The 22,381-nt window shown below is 28.2% G+C and overlaps 1 long non-coding RNA gene across 1 annotated transcript in view; it reads right to left on the bottom strand.

Moving 5' to 3' along the window:
* LOC113550291 overlaps positions 1–22,381 on the bottom strand; it is a 38,931-nt gene that overhangs the window by 1,017 nt on the left and 15,533 nt on the right. The window contains exon 2 of the long non-coding RNA XR_003405010.1: positions 15,469–15,615. This is a non-coding gene — a long non-coding RNA (uncharacterized LOC113550291). The remainder of the gene's footprint in view (positions 1–15,468; positions 15,616–22,381) is intronic.

Genomic DNA, 22,381 nt, shown 5'->3' with positions numbered 1-22,381 from the left:
GCAAACTATCGTCCAGCGATAATCTATGTAATATTATTAGGTATCTCAGGTGAACACGGGTGCAGCGTATATAACCCGTTCTGCGCTACACGATCTATAGTTATTAACTGTTTAAAATGCGCCCATTATTCGGGCAATTATTAATTAGCACTCGTACACTCAGGAAATCGAAAATATCCTTCATCGACCTCCGCTGCTGCCGTCACGTCAGGTAACTATACCCACGGAAACAGTATTGTATACTGAGTGATTCTTTTACCAAACAACACTTGATATTATTCAAAATATTATATTAATGTTTTTAAAAATATTTGTTTTACTTAATTTCCAGTCGAATAACACAACATTTTCTTTTAAAAAACGTTTATAGATTTCAAAATAATTATAGTGTTGTTCGATAAAAGAATCATCCTTTATTATTATGTGTATTAATAATCTATGCACCCGTTAAGTTGAAATAGGAAATATCGAATAATTAATCATGAAAGATAAACCGAGACCATATTAATAAGTTATGCTATATGAATGAGTTTCTGGGATACTGTTAATGCAAACCAATAGACAATTCTAATTTCCAACAATATAATAAGCATGATATTTCATATGTGTAACTTATCAACGCTGTGGTGTTGTAATAATAACAAAAACTTAATAATTATAAAGGAGTCTCAAATAGTACAATACGACATTAACGTCGACATAAAAATTGAATTTAATTTGATATTAGTACATAATTCTAAGGAGGAATTGAAAAAAATATCGGAATTTTAAGCGGTTTAAAAAAAATATACATTAAGATATAATATATTGTATGTATAGGTACATTATATTGAAAAACTCAATTTAAATTGTGTCCATACGTAATCGCTTAGATTGCTACGTAGCACGTTTGCACGCAATAATACATTATTATTATTGTTAATATAAACGTATGAACATTTGAACATTTCAAAATTATCTTGACGTTATGTAAAGTTTAAAAACTTTCCAAAATATTATATTAAATTTATTATTATATTTGTATGTACCGTGTATATATTGTTATGGTATTGGCGAAGGCGAGTTAACTGTTATATTTTGATAATATGAAAATAAGATATTGGCTCATATTACAAAAGTTTGGAACGAAAGTAATACTGTAACATGCATAAAACGATGATCTCAACTGTGTTCTAACTTAATATGTTTGAATTGGCATTTTTATAATGTGTAGGTGATTATCACACAAGTATTTTAAGCCATTGATTGTATGCAATATACCTATAGCGAAATAATCGTTTAAAAATAAAATAATAAGATGAAACAACGCGTCTTAATTTTGCTTCGCTCATATGTCTATAAAAATTTAATTAAGGTGCCTATAATAATAAATACAATATGGCTATAAGTAGGTATTCTTGACGTAATCATAGTGACATATGATGATGTATATATTATTGTACGGAGTTTTCCATTTAGAACGATTGCACGGAAATATATTTTGCAAAACTTGAAAGTATTCAATTTCTAAATTATTTGAGGGATCAATGGCGTAACTAGGAGAGTGAGTATACATCAACCTCGAAACAGTTTTTTTTTTAAATTACTAATACCTAACCTAAAAATAATAAATTAATGGTATTATAAATTATGAGGTTTGTTTGTTTTACTTTTTCTAACTTGTGGCAATTATGAAATCTATATCACTTTTTCCTTCCACTAATTGGTCTTATTTACTCCACTTTAAGGGATTATAAATTATAATAGTTTTAAAATTATTATTCTAACGTAATTATTAACATTTTATAATTTATAAGTAGGTAATAGGTACCTATAACGGCTATAACAATTAATGCTAGATTAAAATTTATTTTATATTTTATGTAGGTAAAACCAATATTAATGAGTAATGATTAAATTATCCTAGATCTGTTATAGGTCATACTGTCTAATACTCAAACTTAATCGCTAAAATTTTGATTTTGATGCATCGACATTCACAAAATTAATCATCAGCATAAACTTTATTTAAATATTAGAAAAGAGTTGTTTAATTTGAAAAACATAAGTTTGTTCTGTTACAGAATAGTCCTCAAATTTGCAAATACTATACTTGAATATTTAATTAGAGACACGTTTTTATGTAGGTTTATTTAAAAATTCTATAATCCATAATAATATTAATTTATTAAAGACCTTATAACCTCAAGAAATAATATGGACAAAAGAGAGGAATGAGTATGTTTTGTAAATTATCCTGTATTTATGTATATTTTTTTTAATGGTAACTAGTGATTTACTGGATCATAGTTTAACACGCCTGACACAATTTTAGATGGAAGTTAAATGTTAAATTGATAGATTTTGATGATGCACTCTGTATAAAAGGTACACTGCGTGTAAACGCAGTGTAAAATAATTATTATGTTATTATTTCGTATAATATTATGTACCTATACAAAACCCCAGAATAATATGCGGTGCATTTATACGGATTTGCACCTATATATTGAAGAACAAAGCTTTTGTCCGTACACAAATATAAAAACTCAAAGCGAATTGGTGTATTGTATTGGCAGTAGCACAAAATAATAATAATACAAAGGCACATATAGGTAGGTACGTGACAAATAATATGGACAAAAAAGGAACACGGAAGCCGGAACACAGACGCTGCAGGCTACCTTGCTATAATGTATAACTCTCTGTATAAAAATCACTCATCATGCCCAAGCCCCTACCGTTGCAGTATGTTAATGTATTCAAATCCGAATAGGTACCTATATAATAGCACCTAACGTCTGAGATGCATTTTTTCTTCTTCGCGACAATTAACTTTTATTTGGGCTGTAGATATAATTAAATTATCAAACTTAAAACAGTATAATATTGCATAAATATATAATGAGATAATTTTTTTGGCTACTAAAATCTATATATATATATATATATAAATTTTTAACATGTATGGTAATGTCAATATCATCACCTGCGCTAAAATATTACCACCGGAATTATATTTCATTTTCATACTTCAAATAAGGTACGGATGGCCAGAGGATGTATTAACGTTAACTATATTGTGTTAAAACACTTAAAACTGAACTACATTATGCATTTTAAATATGTAAAAATAACTACATGTTTTTATAAACTTTAATTTTGAGTACGAACCAAACTATTCAAATTGTATACAAAATGAACTTTCAAAATATTCAAAATTATGTTAATTTACGAAATTCATATTTTTTGTTTTAATTCCACATATCTATACATTTTATTAAGTAAATATTGTATAATTTGAGTTATCAAAATAAATAAAAAAAGAATACAATTAAACTTAAATATAGATTCGAATTGAACTTATAAGTAATATTTACAGTTACTAGTTCATTTTTCAAACATGTCGAGTTCAGTTTTATTGGAAAATTGAACGATTAGTGATTTTACTAAAAAATAACTAAATAAACCAACGCCGCAAAACAACAAAATATTATTTTTGTTGTCATAATATAACTTGCTTACCTATTATAATAATATTACATTTGACAGGTTTTTTTTTACAGTTGTGCTATTTTCGGCAGCTTCAAAGAAACGAGTGTGCATTACAAATGACATTTCTTCATTAAAGTAGATTATCATTATGTACAAAAACGGAAATATAATGTGAGAGTTGAGTTAATACTATATGTTTAAATCAACATAAAAAAGAAAAAAAGAAAATATTTATTATGTGTAAAAATGCGTTTTAAATAATAATAGTAAAATACAAGAGCAACATACTTAGTAAAAAAAAAATCCAAGACCTTTAACGTAATATAGTTTCCCAAAATCGAAGAGGATTGTTAATTTGGTTTTTTCCACAGTAGCCTCATTGTTCAGAAAAAATTTCTATTACTACTACTACTGTTATTGTTATTATTATACATAATATGTTCACCGTCAGCACAGGAAGAGAAAAACCAATTATATTGGCAAACTCCGCCAACAAACGACTAGACGAGCTATGATAGTAATAATAATAATAATAATAATAATAATAATAACAATAATATATTATAGTAATAGACGCGTAATATTAGCTTTGTACGGTGATATATATCAACCTGGCAACACGGGAAGAAGAAGAAGAAGACGACGAAGTATAAATACAATCTTCGTCCAAGAGTGAAGACGCGATCTGTAAAAAAAACAGCAAAACGGGTAGAGAGGGAAGGGGAGAGGATATGAAACTACGAAGAGACGTTAATAAGTATAGAAAAAAATTCAAATCTACCAACCACGCAGTTTTCCCTTGTAACACACACACATACACACACACACACACGCACACCGACGATGCTCACTCTCATCGACCTCGACACGAGGTTTTTCTTTTCATCGTGCATCATCATTATTATAATATTATAAGACGTATAAGCTTACATAAATTATCACAAAAAATAATATAATAATATTCTCACTTTCGTTACTACGCGCGCGCACTGCGACGAATGCGGAATGACGGGTGCATTGTATAATATATAGGTACATTATACATAGTAGATATTTATAATAATGATTGTTTGCGTAATGATATATTCGTTTTCGGTCTTTCTTTACAAATTTTTTGTTTTGTTTTCTATCCTCCACTGTATCATCCCCCACCCCTCTCACTTTAATAATAATGACGATACCATCAGTCACTGTATAAAGTTAATAATTGGCGCGCGCCGCGGCATATACAGTATAATAACGCACACGTGTAATACGCACCCGCCTCGTAAGTATAACATAACAAACAATTAATACCTATATAGGTGTATACATAGGTATATAACATTGTAGGTATACGTTGCTACCATCACACAGTATTATAATTATTATAACTTTGATCACGTACCAGTAAAGTCTATATATATTATGTAGAAACCGCATAGATGTACCTGCTGACTGCCGAGCCACAGCTATATAATGTTATATACGTAGCTTGTAAGTTAGGTATAGGTATTAGGTATGTTCTGTCTATATTGCATTGTATTATACAAAACTCAAGCATCGCCGTGCCACACACATACGCAAACTTATATGTAATATCTTGATATACAAGTATAAATTACAGGCAGATCTGTTCTTTTTTTATTTCACGCTCTCTCGGAGTTAAAAAATGTAACTAATTTATGTTTAAGTGAATACAGGGTAGCTCATAAACGAAATAAACAAAAATTACTTTCCACCCTTCTTATTGTTTACTGCATGATGAATTTAGTCGAGTTCTTGTTTTTAGTTTACTCGTAAGTACCCATATTTTCCAATGAGAATCTGTACTTTTTGTCGTTGTGATGTTCTATTCAGAACATGGTTATTTTTTTTTTTGAAAATGATAAATCCATTCAATTCGAACCAGTGTTTTATAAATCCTGAGTTAATAAGCTATTTGTATTATTTTGTTCTGAGGAAATAATAATAAATAAGATCCTTAATAATGATTTTCATTAGAAATAAGAATAACATAAAATATATGTGGTAGGTATTGTCCATCGTTTTTTTTCACTGCAAATTTTTGAAAATCATACAATGTAGTAGATTCAAAAGATTAATATTACTCAAATTTTAAAGTCATGATAACCTTGCTTATATACCTTTTATTTTAATTTTTATTTGAAAAAAAATGAAGTTTATAATTTATATACCACTAAATGTTGGGAAAATTTGGTTGAGCATGTTTGGTAAATCACCCTGTACAATATGAATAATATTTGACCGCGCGCGGCGCTCACTTTCATCCGTTTCGAATCTATAATAAAAATAATAACGATGAGAAGATTTGCTTCTGCAGCAGTAGGTATCTAGTAGTAGTCCGCGTACCTGCGAGAAGGAGCACTCAATAGTATAAGTACGTTATTATTTATAATTTATCTAGCATGGAAAAAAACGCATACATATAGTCACGTATTCGTTGTCGTCCGCACACGTATTATAGGACCTATATGATATTATTATTATTATCATCATCATCATCATCGTAGTCCATCTCGACGGCGAATGCGCGCTTACGATAATAACAATAATAATAACGAAGACGACGAAGACCGTATCATAATAATAATATAATGTATACGCGTAGAATATCCGTACTGCACGTGTGTGTAATGCGCGCGCACAAACATGTACAATATATATCTGTACGTTTACGAATATTCCGGTGAAAACGAAGTATAGCCGAATAATAATAATACACTCACCAGCGTATATATTATACCTACCTATGGTTCTAATTTTATTCCGAAATCATTACTACTACTTGCTGCTGCTACCAGCCGTACCGCACACACGTAATTATAGACGGTTGCACTGGCACGTAGCAGTATTCCGCGCGTACAGGACCCCGCGCGTTTGGGGTCGCAAAGTTCATACATTAATGTTATTATATTATTATGTAGGTTCGCTACTTCCAATATACTCGCAGCGGTCGTACAGCTGAATACCTACACACAATATACATTATTGTTATTATTATTATTGTTATTATTGTACGTGCGAGTCATCGCCTGTTATTATACGTACACAGAGCTCTGGGAATTGACTAAAGCTAAGTTATAAAATCGTTTTATTTTTGAACTTTTTAACTCGACAAGTCGGTTAATTTTCTAATTGACTTAATAAATTGATCAGATCAGTTACTGAATCAATACTTTGATTTTTCAAGTTAATTTGAAAAGTTATACGATTTAAGTTAAAAATTAAAATCACGCATATAGCATTATGCTTATATGCATACGTCATGATTTATTCAATTGTAGATTAAACTAATTAATTATTAATTTTTATGTTCAATCACTCGCTGTATTAACAATGAACTTAAATATAAACAACCATATAAACAAAAATAGTAATAGTTTAATTTAAAATGATTTTTTTTTTTTTAATTATGATTAAGTTTTTAAAATAATAAGTTTTAAGTTGAAAAATCGCTCTTATTTATTATTGTTTTAAAGTACTTTATTGATTATAACGCAGATTCATTTCTAAACCTAAAACACAATCCAATGTATTTCCCCACATATTAAATATGCATGACATCGCAGCTAAAAAATCTCGTTCTAAGACCTTAAATATTTCGCATAAAAAAATAACTGTATTTGTATGGCATACATATTATTTAACATTGCTAATTTATAAATAATATGTAACGTTAACACGTAGGCACTAAACTTAGTTTTTCTGCGCATTCCCCAATGATGAGCGAACCAGTTTTGATAGCATGGTGACGCTGTGTGTTGCACAGAATCGGCGCGTTCTCTCGTTGGACAGACCATAGCTGGATTATGATGTAGCCGTAATGCAATTCACCATTGGCTTATCGCATTATAACGTGATACTTATATATAGTTGGTATCTAGTTGAAACTATTGATTTTCTATCTTAAACATGTGTGTTATTGCGTATCTATAAAATGGTAATTGTACTTATTGTACTTAATTATCAGCATGTCGTTTAGTTGAACATAATTTTCTTACAGAGTTTTTAAAAATATATCAACAGTTAAAAAAGAATCCTCTTAGATAATGTAAAGTATATTTTATGATAAATGATAATTGTATATGGTTTATGTTACTGCAGATGCTTTGAGTCGAAATTGCTTATAGCATACAAAATAAACACATCGCATTTATAATATAACCACAGCACTTAGGTTATTGTGAAACATCTATCTTTTGCAGAAAACGATTTTGCTGACTTCTTATAATTATAATTATAATTATTATTTTTTTTTTTTTTGTTAGTTTTGCCCTCGAGCACTTCAATCTCTAGTAATGTGATCCTGCCCACTTCGTCTGTAATAAAAATAAAAACAGTGTTCAATTTGACGAGTGTTCACAGAGACCTACGGCCAGATTAATTTAAAATTGGAGAATTTTTTCTCTGAAAATTCAAAACTAAATTTTTTTGAGAAATTACTAAACTTTGGAATGCGCTCCATCATTCAATCTTTGTTCTTTAAGCTTTTTTTACACTTTCAACATTTATTTATTTAAGCATTTACCAAATTTAAGAAACAGTATTTCAGACTCGTTTTTAGCCAATTGTATTCCTTCTTGAAGAAAACATTATTCCTTATTTATTATACAATACTGAATACATATACATTTGAGGGTGAGACTTAACCACTAAAACCCTATCTAGCTTCACCATTAATAGATACGATTAAACACTAGAATGGAACACTGAAAATTTCAATAATTCTATAATTTTAAATCAAAACAAAATTAAATTTAATAATTTCTTTTTACAGTGATTTGTATATTTTTTTTAAATTGCATTTTTAATTGTAAAACATGTAATTCTACATCGCGATTCACCTTATAATCCATTTGGTACTACTCATATACCTATTATTGTGCCTATTATAATATTGTTGTGTGAGCAATGTGTATAATATGAAAAAAATAATATATTCGTCAAACCTAATGCCAATTTGAAAGAAAAATATATTCACAATAATAATATCACAATGCAATATACCAACGATAAAAATAAATAGGTGTACACGGCAACAGTTATTATAATATTATTATTATTATTGAGAAATACTTTAAACAGCGAATAAATAACGGCACGTGCACAGTAGTCGAGTTTCGTGTATACGAAAGCCACACAGTATTGTCATGCATCAGCGACGAATGACTAGACGCATCTTTTTGTCAATACTTGTAAAGTAGAAATAAAAAAAATAAAATAGAAACAGTTAGATCGTAGGTACCTCACCCATACAATATACACGTATCATAATATTTCTACTTTCGGCAATTGTAATACAGCTCTAAATAGTCAACCGGAACACACATTACCGCTAATGCATATGAAGGTATTGTGTAACGTAATATGTACACGTCACATGTGTATGATTTTTTTAATGCCCAGGAATCATCTGTACTCTATAGTATTATATAATACTCTCGGTTTATAGCAGACCAAGGTAAAATGTTGTCTATTCTATATGCGATATGATGGAGTTAAAAACAGAAATTTTAAGATCCATTTCCCCAGCCTTTCCTCCTACTTTGGTATTTCAGAACGCACCCGGTGCAAAATAGTTTGTAGATACCTTGTCTGTATTCTCCATTGTATCTCAAAATATTGATTAAAATAACATTTTTTGCTTTTTTAAATTTCTATTTCTAAGCACCATATTATATTATAATATTATTTGTGTTTACACAAATTACCAATCTTATAATCTTGTTTTCTTTCTATTTTACCATAATATAATATAGGTAAGTAATAATATGATACTCTTTTTAGTAAGTTTGAGACATTTGAGTATTCACGAAACTGCTTTCATCACACGAGTTTCAAAGTTAGCGAATAGTTTTTGACATTTTTCCAGATAAAAGGCGTGAGTTTATTACATAGATATGTATAACTAAAATCTACAGTGTCAGTCAATCGCAGTCCAAGGGAGAATTCGAGACGTGGTCACATCTGTGGTTTTTAGTTGGCGGTTAGATTGAGCAAGGCGGTAAAACATGATACGTTAATGTGACTACATAGCTGGGTAAGTATTTTCAGGGTCCAAACTTTGTATACTCCTGTATAGAGGTCTGGAAATATAGTATTACTGCAAGTGGTGGTTCGAAGTAGGTGAAGTATATGAAAATCTGGTGCTCTTATTGACACGATTTAAGTTTGCCACACTACTGAATATACTACATGTCCAAGTAGTTCATGGACTAAAAATCAAGCCAGAAAAGGGATAACTACAGATAAGTATATACATAAAACACATAGAGCATACATAATATATTCATCAAAATATCTAAAATATGCTTTTAAACGATTAAAAAAATTGGATAAAAACTGCTAAAAATAATAATAGTATAATATGCATATTATATTAAATATATACAATGCATAAATTAGAAAACCGTAAATATATCTAAATATATCTGCTCTTCTGCTAATCCACAAAAGTTTTTTTTATTGGGAAAGTTTTGTTAAAAAAAAAAAAAATACGAGTATACTGTAAAAACTAAATACCTATAATTTAACCGAAGCCAAATGAAAATAAAAATATAAAACATTATGTAAAAAACAAAATTATAGAACAATATTTACACAAACCATAATATCCAAAATAATTGTATAATTTAAAACTATACAATATATTATATTGAGTGTATATATTTATCAGGATATCAATATATGACTAAAAACTACATTATTATAAAAATATGTAAAATAGAAGTTTTATAATTAATAATTTATATTTTTCATATTATATTTAATCGAATAGAGTGAAGGCGTTATTATTGCTGTTTTGTATTTTTGCATTGCTTTTTCATGTTTTTAAGATTTGATTATAACTATAGATATATTATATTAGTATATATTATGTATATAATGCGTCACCGACAGAAAAAAAAGCAAAGGCGTCCCGAGTTCCGCCCAACAAATCAACCCACGGCGGCGGCATTTCGTAGTGAAATATATATTATGCTCAAAGGACCTCACACGCGGGAAAAATCGGCGGCGGTCCTGCAAAAGCGGCCTGCGGTACTATATAATATATTGCCACCCCGTGGCGAACGTCGAGTCCATCGCGACCGTCCATCAAACGCACTATATATACGCGCGGCACATATGCGTATTCAGGGCGCCAGTCAGCACACACACACATACGACTAATACTCAACGAATAAACATCGAATATCGTGCGGTTATTTGTGCGTCTTATAAAATAAATTACAATCTGTCAATTAATAAAAAAACAATACGAATAACATCGTTATGATAAACAAATACGCAATAAACACGCGAAAAACGCAAAAAAAAACCAATGAGGGAGCATTTAATAACCGTAGAACCTAGGAAAAAAATGTATTTTACTGTGGACTTTAATGCTAATACGTGGTCCAATCTATTTTAAGACGGAAATGGGTATTTTGAGATGACTAGTGAGCGGGCGATGATAATGCTCAATATTATGATTATTGATTGGAGTTGTTTGATAACTTTGAGTGCAATTTTTGGTAGATTTAATGATTTTACAAGTTTATTGGTCTTTCATATAATATTAGATCACTGCGGAGATCAGAATTTTTGGGGCAACTACAGTAATAAATCTATATTAATATAGGTATACTTGATGAACTGAAAGCTGCTTGTACTCGACTATTGTTTATTGGCTTGGTTGGGTATTTAGAGCCCACGTAACCGCAGATACTGGTCTGATGAAAGCAGTACTCTAAAAATAATTTTTTATTACTTGTATACCGTGTATGTAATTTTCCAAAATTTCAATATGATATTATTATTTTAATTGTATCTTTATATATCAGATAATTAATTCTTCGTTATCACTTTATGACCCATTCCACTAAACCCAAAACGGCATTGTTTGGCATTAGTCCACGTTACAGCTGTAGCCTCTAGTAAACCTTATTATAGGCATTATTATACATAAAAATACACGATTTGCTGCCAACTGTACTGATGAGTTTTATTGTTTAAAATTCGAAAACGTTAATGAAAACATGAAAATGCTTCAAAATAAATATAACTTAGAGGAATAAAACACAATATTACACAATAACGTTGAAAACTATTATAATTTTGTTAAAAAAAATCATCCAATATGGACATTTTAGTATTATTTTTGACTGAGGAATATAATACTAATTGATATCAATATCGATTTTCATTCAGAAAAAAAAATTAATATTTACTTTTATATATTTATTTTTATCAAGTATAATTTTATACTAAAATATAGTATAGTATAGTATTACTGAAATTTGTGAAAAGACATAAGTTGAAAATGTTTATCATTGTTGTAAATAATTGATTGTTTTTTTTTCAAAAATTATTTTATTGTCATCGTAAAATTAAAAAAAAAAAATTTTTTTTTAATACTTATATATATATGTATTCCTTATATATTATACTTATTATTTCCATACCACTGTTCAGTAGAAACTAAATATTTATACACTTATAAAAATAATCAATCATGATTAAAAAAATAATTTTTATGTCTACAAATCCATTGACAACTTAAAACTGAATGATCCGTAACAACAAAATTGTTAATACAATATTGGTAACCAATATATTTTTGAAAAAAGGTAGGGAACCAATTCAAAGTTACTTATTAAGGGTGAAATATTGACTACCTGTATTTGGGAGCCAATTCAATTGCACTGATTGAAACCACTGTTTTGGACTAGTAAATTTCTTGATTTTCAAAACCATTAAGGTTAGGGGTCGACAACCTTTTGAGACAGCAGACCCAAAAGTTACAATTTACATAATTTCATAGTTTTTAAAGTACCACAAAAAATTTTTGTTTCAATATTTTACTATTTTCTTATATATAATTGATTTTTGATTTAAAATAAACGAATTTATACATGAAATAATATTTATTCATGTAAAATTATACAAATATCTTTAGCATAAAAAATATTTAAGTATTTTAGCCATGATAATAAGTAATACAGATATTGAATAATAGATATTTATATGATTACATCAACGGGAGCATTGACTTTGCATGCATTTGGCAAGTTTGGTACACACTTTTAATTTTAGTGGATTATGATAGACAGCGTGTTATTCTTAAAATCAAATAATTATTTTTACGTAAGACCTAGAGAGCCGCAGGTTGTCGACCCCGGGATAAGGTCAATTAGAAGTTATTATACAAATTTAATAGAATTATGAATACCACAAAATTTTTAAATTGAAGCGATTAAACCTACCTGTGTCTCAAAAAAATAACACTTAACCAATAGGACAATAGATATTTTATAGACAATTTTAATTACTTAACAGTAATGATTAAGTTATAATATTATAATATACGAAATGTATTGTACAATGTTACGGAATCATTGTATATTTGCTACAATCGATATAATATTATAATGTGGAAAAGGTCCATGGACTGGTTAAAATAAATTATGTAACATGTTGAATAATTTTAAATGTAAATCCGATATTTTTTTTTAGAAAACAGTATTTTGGTTATATTTTTTGTTTTAACGAATATATTATAAATGACGCCACAACTGTCATTATTATATACATATAGAGTGATTCACAAAATATATATACTTACCACCTCACTATGTTTCCTTTAAATAACAAATTTATTCAAATTTTGATTTTCAGAATATTTTTTTTTTAAGTAAACTTTTGTATACTATTTAAAATATATTATCCAATGGAAATATAAACTTTATATTTTTAAATGAGAATCACCCATTTTTCATATAAATTTATAAGTATAGCTAGATAACTTTTTTTTTTACAAAATGTGTGTATCTACATTAAAATTTTAATTCGAATCATATACTATATATAATATCAGTGCTTATGAATTTTGATTAACTAATAGATTATATGTTACAGGCTATAACATTGTGTACTACGTATAAAAGGTTTAAAGTTTGAAAGATAAGTGGGCTATGATGATTTATTATCATAGTAATTAAAACTTAACAATTATATATATAATAATTTATAAAAAAACATCCGATACCAATAAATACACTACATTATAGATTACATCTCTTTTATATTTTTGTAAAACTATCTTTTAAGATTGTTTATCATCCTTAGCATTTAGGTGATATATTATATATAATAACTGAGAAACTACTTGTTTGAATTTTGATTTAGACACTCAAATCAACATAACAAATATAATTCTTAGCTCAATAACTTAATGCATAAAAGATAGGATTTCATAAAAAAAAATAAAGTTCGTACCGTTACTGCTCAGTGTTCATGCTATTATGAACACTCCTTAAATAGTATACTTAAAAATGAATAAATTCATAAATTCACTATTAAAGGAAAAAATGAGGATGACTATGCGTAATAAATTACCCTGTGTCCCTGTATATGTGTGTGTATAAATCAGTATAAAGATATAGGTATAACAACTATTAACTGGGATGGGAAAAATTATATTAAATGAGGATAAAACATAGTGGTTGCATGAATTATTATTATGAAAAAACTAAAAACGAAATGAAAAATAAATGTTACACAGTGTACGATAGTATTATGATGATTAAATTACACGACACAAATGAAATTAGAAAATAATAACACGAAGAAAGAGTGCGTTTCTGTTGATTTTATGAAGTTTTGGCGAAAGTTCCCGAAATTCTCGATAACGCATACTCAACGAATAAAATTAAATGTCTATACAAACGACCATATCATAATATTATGTACCTAAATAATATTTTATTTTATTCGGGGCATAGGTGAAACCATAGCTCGTTCGAAACCATATAATATAAACTTTTTACTAAAAATTTGGAAAAAAATAATTATAATCATGTAATTTTTGACGTGTATCAAGGCGTGATATTATATAAAAAAAATTCATAATATAACTACAGTCAATTGATATCATAAAATTATAAATAAACAGCAAAAACTGTTCCCGAATACCGAACACCGATCACCTATAATATATTATAGGATGTGTATACAATATCATGTTGACCCAACAGTTTGAACGTTAAAAAACAGTATATAATATACACCCACCTGACACAAGCGTCCGTTAAGACTTATGACGAGTGATTGTCTTTATATAATATCATAGTAAAGAGAAAAAACGCATTTTAGCGAGTTAATTACAGAACATTGGTAAGAAAGTTGAATATTTTTAATTTATTAACAAAAAAATGTTCAGATGATGTATCATAATATTATCTGCATATACGCACGTATAAACACAATTTTTTTTTGAGGCCGCTGCAATGTTTTACGCGCGTGTTGACAAGAGCTAATCGAAATGTTTATTTTCGCCCGTGGGGACAGACACAAACGTATATCCGGTTGTAGTGCCTATATTGAAACGTCATTGTTATGATGTTATATCAAATATAATAATAATATATTTTGAATCGCGTATTCCTTGTAGCTGATGCATTGGCTCTCTTGCTTAAACTGTCGATGGAAATGAACGTTTATATATATCACCCAAATAAAAATACTAATATTCTCTCGAATAATTCAGTAGTGTAGCTAGGATTTTAGATGAAGACGGTGGACGAATAATTTGATGTATAGGGGAGGCTTTGTTAAGAACACACATGTTTGGTTAGGATAGAGAATATAAGTTATTAGTTTATTATATTTTAGAGACTTTTGCAACAACATTCATACAGAGATTACGATATAAAAAGTTTTAATATATGTGCAATATAGTTTACAAAATTGTCAAATTAAATGCCCTTTTTTATGTCAACATTTTTACAAACAAGTGGACAGTGAACGACTATAATTCAATTGATCGACGACTGTAGAAGTAGAATGCATAGTGAATTATATGCGTCTATTTGTGGTATAGAACTATATTTATACATATGTTTCAGGACGTTCGCGCGCACATGAAAGTTGTGGCCAAATAACCGGAATCGAAATTTATTTGGACGCAGTAACACGATTTTTATTTTGTATTGTAATATAAATAAAACGTACGTGATGTATACCGATCGACGTGTATTATTTTACATACTGTGTTGACCTCGGCCCACCCTATAGAAATCGGTCTAAGGACGCCACTGCTGGAATCCGCAGGTGAGTTGCTGCTGTTTCGCATAGTCGGCTATATCACTGTCAGAAACCCTGAAAAATCGAAAGCATTTTCAGATAATTTATTTTAGTGGACGAACAGTGATAGAGCTATTTAAAATTGTTACCGTTTAAGATTTAAATACATTTTTCACAAGCATTGTAATACGCAGAATAGCTTTTGTGTGTTTGAAATAATTAATATTAATTTTGCGTTATGTTTATAAATCATAGAAGTATTATGCGTATAAATAAACATATATCATAGCACAATTTCGGTAGGTATGGATTACACAAAAAAGTTGAGTAATTTCAGTATTACTGTTTATACTTAGATGATAATTGATTGGTTAGTATATATTGTTTCTGACGTTACCGTATAGAAATAACAATCATTATATTACGTTAAATGTGTCTTATGAAAATGTATTATTATATAAACTGTGTCTTAGTGAAAATGTGAAAGCATTATGTTATTACAATTTATCGCATTGAACACTTATACACATATTATCAACTGGAATAGGTACTAAAAAAATAAAAAACGCTCATTATCGGTTAGTTAATTATAGTTATAACTTTATAAGTTATAAATATAAATATACGCATAATTTCAAGTTCAGATAATGGAAGTAGTTGTCTAACATTTTGTACCCCTGCTGTACTCGCCAAAACGTTTAATATTTAAAGCTTTAAAGTTATAGTTACCTATAACTAGTTAACTGAGCATTCAGAATCCCATTTTTATGCATAGAAATTTTAAAAAAAATATAGAAAATAAAAATATATGTTATTATTCAAAATAGTAAAAGCAGAACATGAAACTACATAGTTACTAATATTATGTCAAAAAATTATATTTTTTATAATGGTTACAAATAATAATAATAATAATAATAAAATATATATTTAAAAAAATGTTAATACTTTTTTCACTAAGTTTTTTAAAAATGCTAAAACTATAATATAATAAGCATAGTACCTAATATATTTTTTAATGAAAATTGTCTAATTATTTTACTATATAACAGATGCCACGAAAAAACCTTATTTCGTAACTGGATTTTTATTCGTAACATAAAAAACGACTGTGTTTTCATTTAGGCCCGTTGGAGATTTTGTCAAGATTGACGTTGTAGGGAAAAGTGTATTTTTCAATTTCACGTCTGATCGTTTCCGAGGGTGGAAGAAGCGACACGACAGCAACAAAAACGTTGAAATGAAATTAAACGAAAAAAAACGGTCAATATATATATATATATATATATATATATATATATATATATATATAAACAGTAGGTAAGTATATATACAAGAAAATACACAGACGTTTATCGAAAGTTTCTAGTCGATCTGATGAGTGGATTTGCGAGAAAGCGATGAAAACTTTATTTTTAAGATCCCTCGACTGCTGCGGTGGTAGTAGGATAAGACTAGCTGCAGTGGGTTTAAAAAGATATTGTATACATTTAATATATTATTATAAATAGGTTTATTTATAATATATATAAACCCGCAAACAGAGACCGGTGATGTGTAATATTATAAGTTTACAACGCTGTACAGGTTCGGCGAAGGATATGCGTACGTATATACCATGTACCCGAGGGCATCCGGCCAACACACGATATTTTATATTGCCCTGCAATTTCGGGTACGATCCCCTACAATTTAAACGCGGTTAAATTGGGTAACAATTTTCTGAGATACCGCCGTCGGTACGGGACCGTTGCGACTTCCTGTGCGTTATACTCGTACACATACACTGGCTAGCATAATAATATTATATATAACGTCCGAATATTATTGTTTTCGTGCGAAGAAGGACGAGGCAAAAATAGGGGAACAATAAAATAACGAGAGAGAGAGAGAAAGAAAGAGCGAAAACCATGATTATTTATTATTGTAGATTACACAGGCCGGAGTGCCGCTCCCCGACGTTCGGTCACGTTAATTTGGGGTTTGGAGATGAGGACCTGCCGGAGGACAGTCAATCATCCGGTTGACAGTTGCCAACCGACGTGAAATATCGTTCTCGACACACTACCTATATGCCCATGTATATTATTATATTATTATATCTACCTATATAATATGACTATAATATATATTACACGTACTACCTACGAACGGTTTACCCGCTACCACTATATCATGCCAAACCCATCAGTTCTCGTCCAAACCAGACCGCAGCCTCCACGACCACGACCACGGTAACCTGCAGGTTTGGACGTCTTGTGGTTACTGCAGATGAGCTACCTATGTGGATATTGTGTGTACGTAATGTGGTATACCCGTTTGTTCGCGACCGCCGTCTCTTTACACGAGAGCTTACGATATGTAACATGCAATTTATATTATTATACACGGTGAAACTTTTCTTACACAAGAATACTAGTTATTCACATAAACAAGGAAATTAATTGATAATTTCTTACGGGTTTTCACCGTTTTAAAGATGGTCCGTCCTGTATAAAAATGTCTGCACGCTGTACTACGTTACGTAAATAATAATGTTGAAGAAATACTTTTGAAAAGTAGTCTAAATTTCGATAACACTCGAGTAATAAACCAAATCAATACAAAATAAATAATAGCTAGTATACACCATTATATAGAAATACGGTCATACAACCATTCTATTAGTCTCTCCTATATATATATATATATATATAATGATATCAAATGATTGAAAGAATTATTAATTAAGGTGATATGATATAGACTAAACCATATTTGGAAATTGACAAATTGTATTTATCATTGGTATTTGATAAACGTGTTTATTTATAAATTAAAATGGATCGAAATCAATAGTAACTATACCAAAAAATTAAATGACTATAATTTTAAAATAGTTCATTCATTAATATCATTATTGCTTATTATAATTTATAGCCTTTAATAGGTGCTTAAAGTATAAAGTATCCAATACAAAGTAGGTAATGTATTTAATACCGATTCTCATATACCTATTTAAAAACACTGTATTAAACTATTTTCCGGATATTTGTATAGGTACATAATACTATTATACATACTGCTCAAATTTGGCTAAATAAACATTTATTTAGCACAATAACCATCTAAAAGTACTGAAATACGTAATTTCTAATGACAATAATAGTGTTTTAATCATTTTCAAAGTGCAAAAAAAATCTGAGTCATCATTTTCTAGTTTAAGCTGTTTTACACAGTTTCATGTATATATATATATATATATAATATAGCATATCTATTACTAATTTAATTCTTTTTGTTCAGCATTTCAATAACGTTTTCACGGTTAAAAAGATACCGATTCGTTTTCGGCAACGACAGTGGTAGTGAAATCTTGCTTGCATTCACCTACCATCGTATATAATAAATACTAACTGAGAACGACTTTTTTAAAAAATTTTTAACGACCACCGTATACTGAATGAATTCAAAACCATTCAAGTATCTATAAAGCTTAAAAAAGGAACGCGATCCGCTTTGAGAAATTGCTCGGTAGCTTTTTAAAATTAATTTAATCTTACTGTATAAAGCTTATCATGGGAATAGTATAATTGTGCGTGCAAAACGAAATGTTCAAGAGCCCTCATCGACACGGATGAACGCGGCGATTTCCAATTTTACATCTTTCATTACCATCAAAGGTACATATTAATTTTAATACGATATTCTACAGAGGATGCCATTCAAACCCGGTTGCACGTTTATATTATGTTGTACAAATTGCTGGTATACAGGGTGTCCCGCGAGGATTTACCCATTGCGATATCTCCTGAAATAATGGAGATATCATAATTCTTGTTTTTTTAATAAGATTCACAAAGACAAGAACTACAAATATTTCATGTTTTAATTTATTTTTATGTTTTGGTAAAAAAGTTAAAAAATGTATTTCTTTATTTAAATATTTAAAAAAAAGTTGAAGATAGCCATTTTGTTGAGTTTTTTTCTGAAAATATTGACGTTTTAACATTTTAATTTCATTAATTTCCTGATTTTTAATATTTTTTCTAGTTTCGAAAAAAAATGCGAATTACTTAATAAGATAGTGCCATAGTGCGATAGTGGTATCGTTGTAACAAACATGTGGCCCACGTGCTCGTACGGCTGGCGAACGGGTTTTTTTTTAATTATGATATCTCCATTATTTCAGAAGATATCGCAATGGATAAATCCTCGCGGGACACCCTGTATAATATAATAAATGATCAATTATTTGTGAAGCTTCGTAAAAATACAATCTGCTCAAACCCGTATTTTTCTAAATAATATAAATGCTTTGCAAGATTACGTATTAAAAAAAAAAAATTTGGTCATTGCTTATAAACATTAAGTACAGTTAATAATATGTACGCTTTATATAACGGTTAAATATACATTTTTTTTTTAAACCATGTTCTTAGAATTGCATAGAGTTTTATATTTATTTTTTAATGCTATGTTCAACATAGTGAGATGTGTTTCCTGTAATATTAGTCACTAAAAAAATCTAGTATACAGACATTTTACTATTTAAAACTATTTATAAGGTACCTAAACAAAATATACATACACACCTATGTCGGTTCTAAACATAAAGCATGTATGACTTTAAAATACTTATTAATATTATTTAAATTTTAATAATTTATAATTTTTATACATTGTAAGGCCCAACCATTGATTTAATGAACAATTTTTTCTTTAAAATTAGTTTCAAGTAGAAAGTATTCGTAATAATAATATGAGTTTATCATCATAAATTTATGTTTTATTTTAAAATACATATACTGTTTGAATATTTCTAATGATTTCAGATTTGTATATATAAATATTTAACGAATAACTAGTATTTAGTACTTATATATTATATACCCTGTAGTTTCTATCTATTACAGATCCTTAGTTATAAATCAATTATTTAAAAAAAATGTAAAATAAGCTATTATTATTTTTATTATAAAATAATTGTTCACATTATTATTAAAATAAACAATTATAAATATTATATTATTTAATTTATTCAATGAAACAATAAAAAAAATAGTTTATCAAATTAAATAGGATTGCAAAGTGAAATTAAATAAAAAACCATGTGTTAGGCACAACATGTACCTATTATATTAAAAACATTCTAATACCTTGTTACTATTGTTGTATCTATTTTTAATTCTTTTCGTTTTTGCACCCAAAAAATGAATTATTAATGTTTAAATTTTTTTTTAATAAATTCAATTGGAAATTTTATGTTTACATAATATTATAGAATTATAATAATATATCACACCAAATTCAACGGAGCATAAAATTTCCCTGTCTGGAGATTTCATAAAATCTCCTATATTTTTCTCGTAAATCTATATTATTAAAATTACAATAATTATTAATCTATAAGATACTATATGGTGTAAACGTGCAAAAATAATTATTACACATATTATTTTATAAACTGTTTCTGGGAAAAGTGTGCAATTCATTGCATAATTGGTCAATGAAAAATGGGTATTCATCATATGATAGCAGTAGGTAATTTAACATTCTCTTTAGAAGGAAAACAAAGTAAAAATATATCATTCTCGACCAATTTCAACTGCATTTATATTATTGTAATGGACATAATAAAAAAAAAAATAATACACTAGAATGTACTATGAGCCTATAATAAATACGCATTTTTGATGTTACCTATACCTATAAAATAATTTGCGCGATGATCGCAATTGCAGTGTATATAATAAATGTATAATCGTAGTACTTACTTCGTAATAGGTAATTTCTATACAATATAATACTAAAAAAAAATACTGCCAAAGTAACGTTGCATTGACATATGTTTATTTTTGAAAATTTTAAATCATGTTTAACTATAAGTATCATAAGATATGTATATATGTATAATGTGATGAAATATTTGAAAAAGTATGTAAAATAAAAATAAACTAACTTTGATGTGAATCTTTTAAAATAGATTGTCCACAGTTACTTATAATATCATAATTTATAATATTGTCATTAGGTATACATAGGTACTAATTAATTTTTTCAAATATTCACACAGTAATATGGATAATATTTCTGCTAAATGTATACCTATACGTAAACTATATTAGGTATACAAAATGCAAATTTTTTCGTCATTTTAATATCCACGATGTGCGAATTCCACTACAAGCACCTAGCAATGATAGACCAGCATAATTAATAATTAATTGTTTCGCCGTATAACAAATAATATTGTACTGTACATACTAAGTCATCATATTGTTTAGATACATAATATAGTTTATCGTTTATACTTTTTTGAATATAATTTCAAATAACTCTTAGTTCTTACAAATCCAAAATTCTTTTTCCATAATATTTTTTTAATCGATTTAAAAAATACTTACAGGGCGTATAGCCTAGTTAAACAAAATATACTACCATGCCATTGAAAATATATATACCTACATATACACTGCAGTGTTGTAAAGTATTTGAGTAAAAGTATTACTTCTTAAAGATACTTATCTATTTACTTTCAGCATGGAGTATTTCCGATGATATTTAAAATACTTTTTTTGTATTAAATAGTTACTTATATAACATACTTTTAGTTTTTATTTTTAAAAAGCTTTAGAATATTATTGTCCATTCAAATAATAAATTATAAATAAATGTAAATTATCATATACTAGAACATACTGTGTTAAATTAAATTATACACCTACAAAATAATATTTAAAATTATTCGAGTAGTATTTTATATATATCTACTTATTAAAACAAGTATACTTCACAAATTTACATCACGTTGCATAATATATATACCTACGTTTATATTTTAATTTATAATATTTATCTA

Source organism: Rhopalosiphum maidis, chromosome 1 (assembly GCF_003676215.2).
Source record: "Rhopalosiphum maidis isolate BTI-1 chromosome 1, ASM367621v3, whole genome shotgun sequence".
NCBI classification, from domain to species: Eukaryota; Metazoa; Arthropoda; class Insecta; order Hemiptera; family Aphididae; genus Rhopalosiphum; species Rhopalosiphum maidis.
This window is presented reverse-complemented; position numbering and strand designations above follow the sequence as displayed.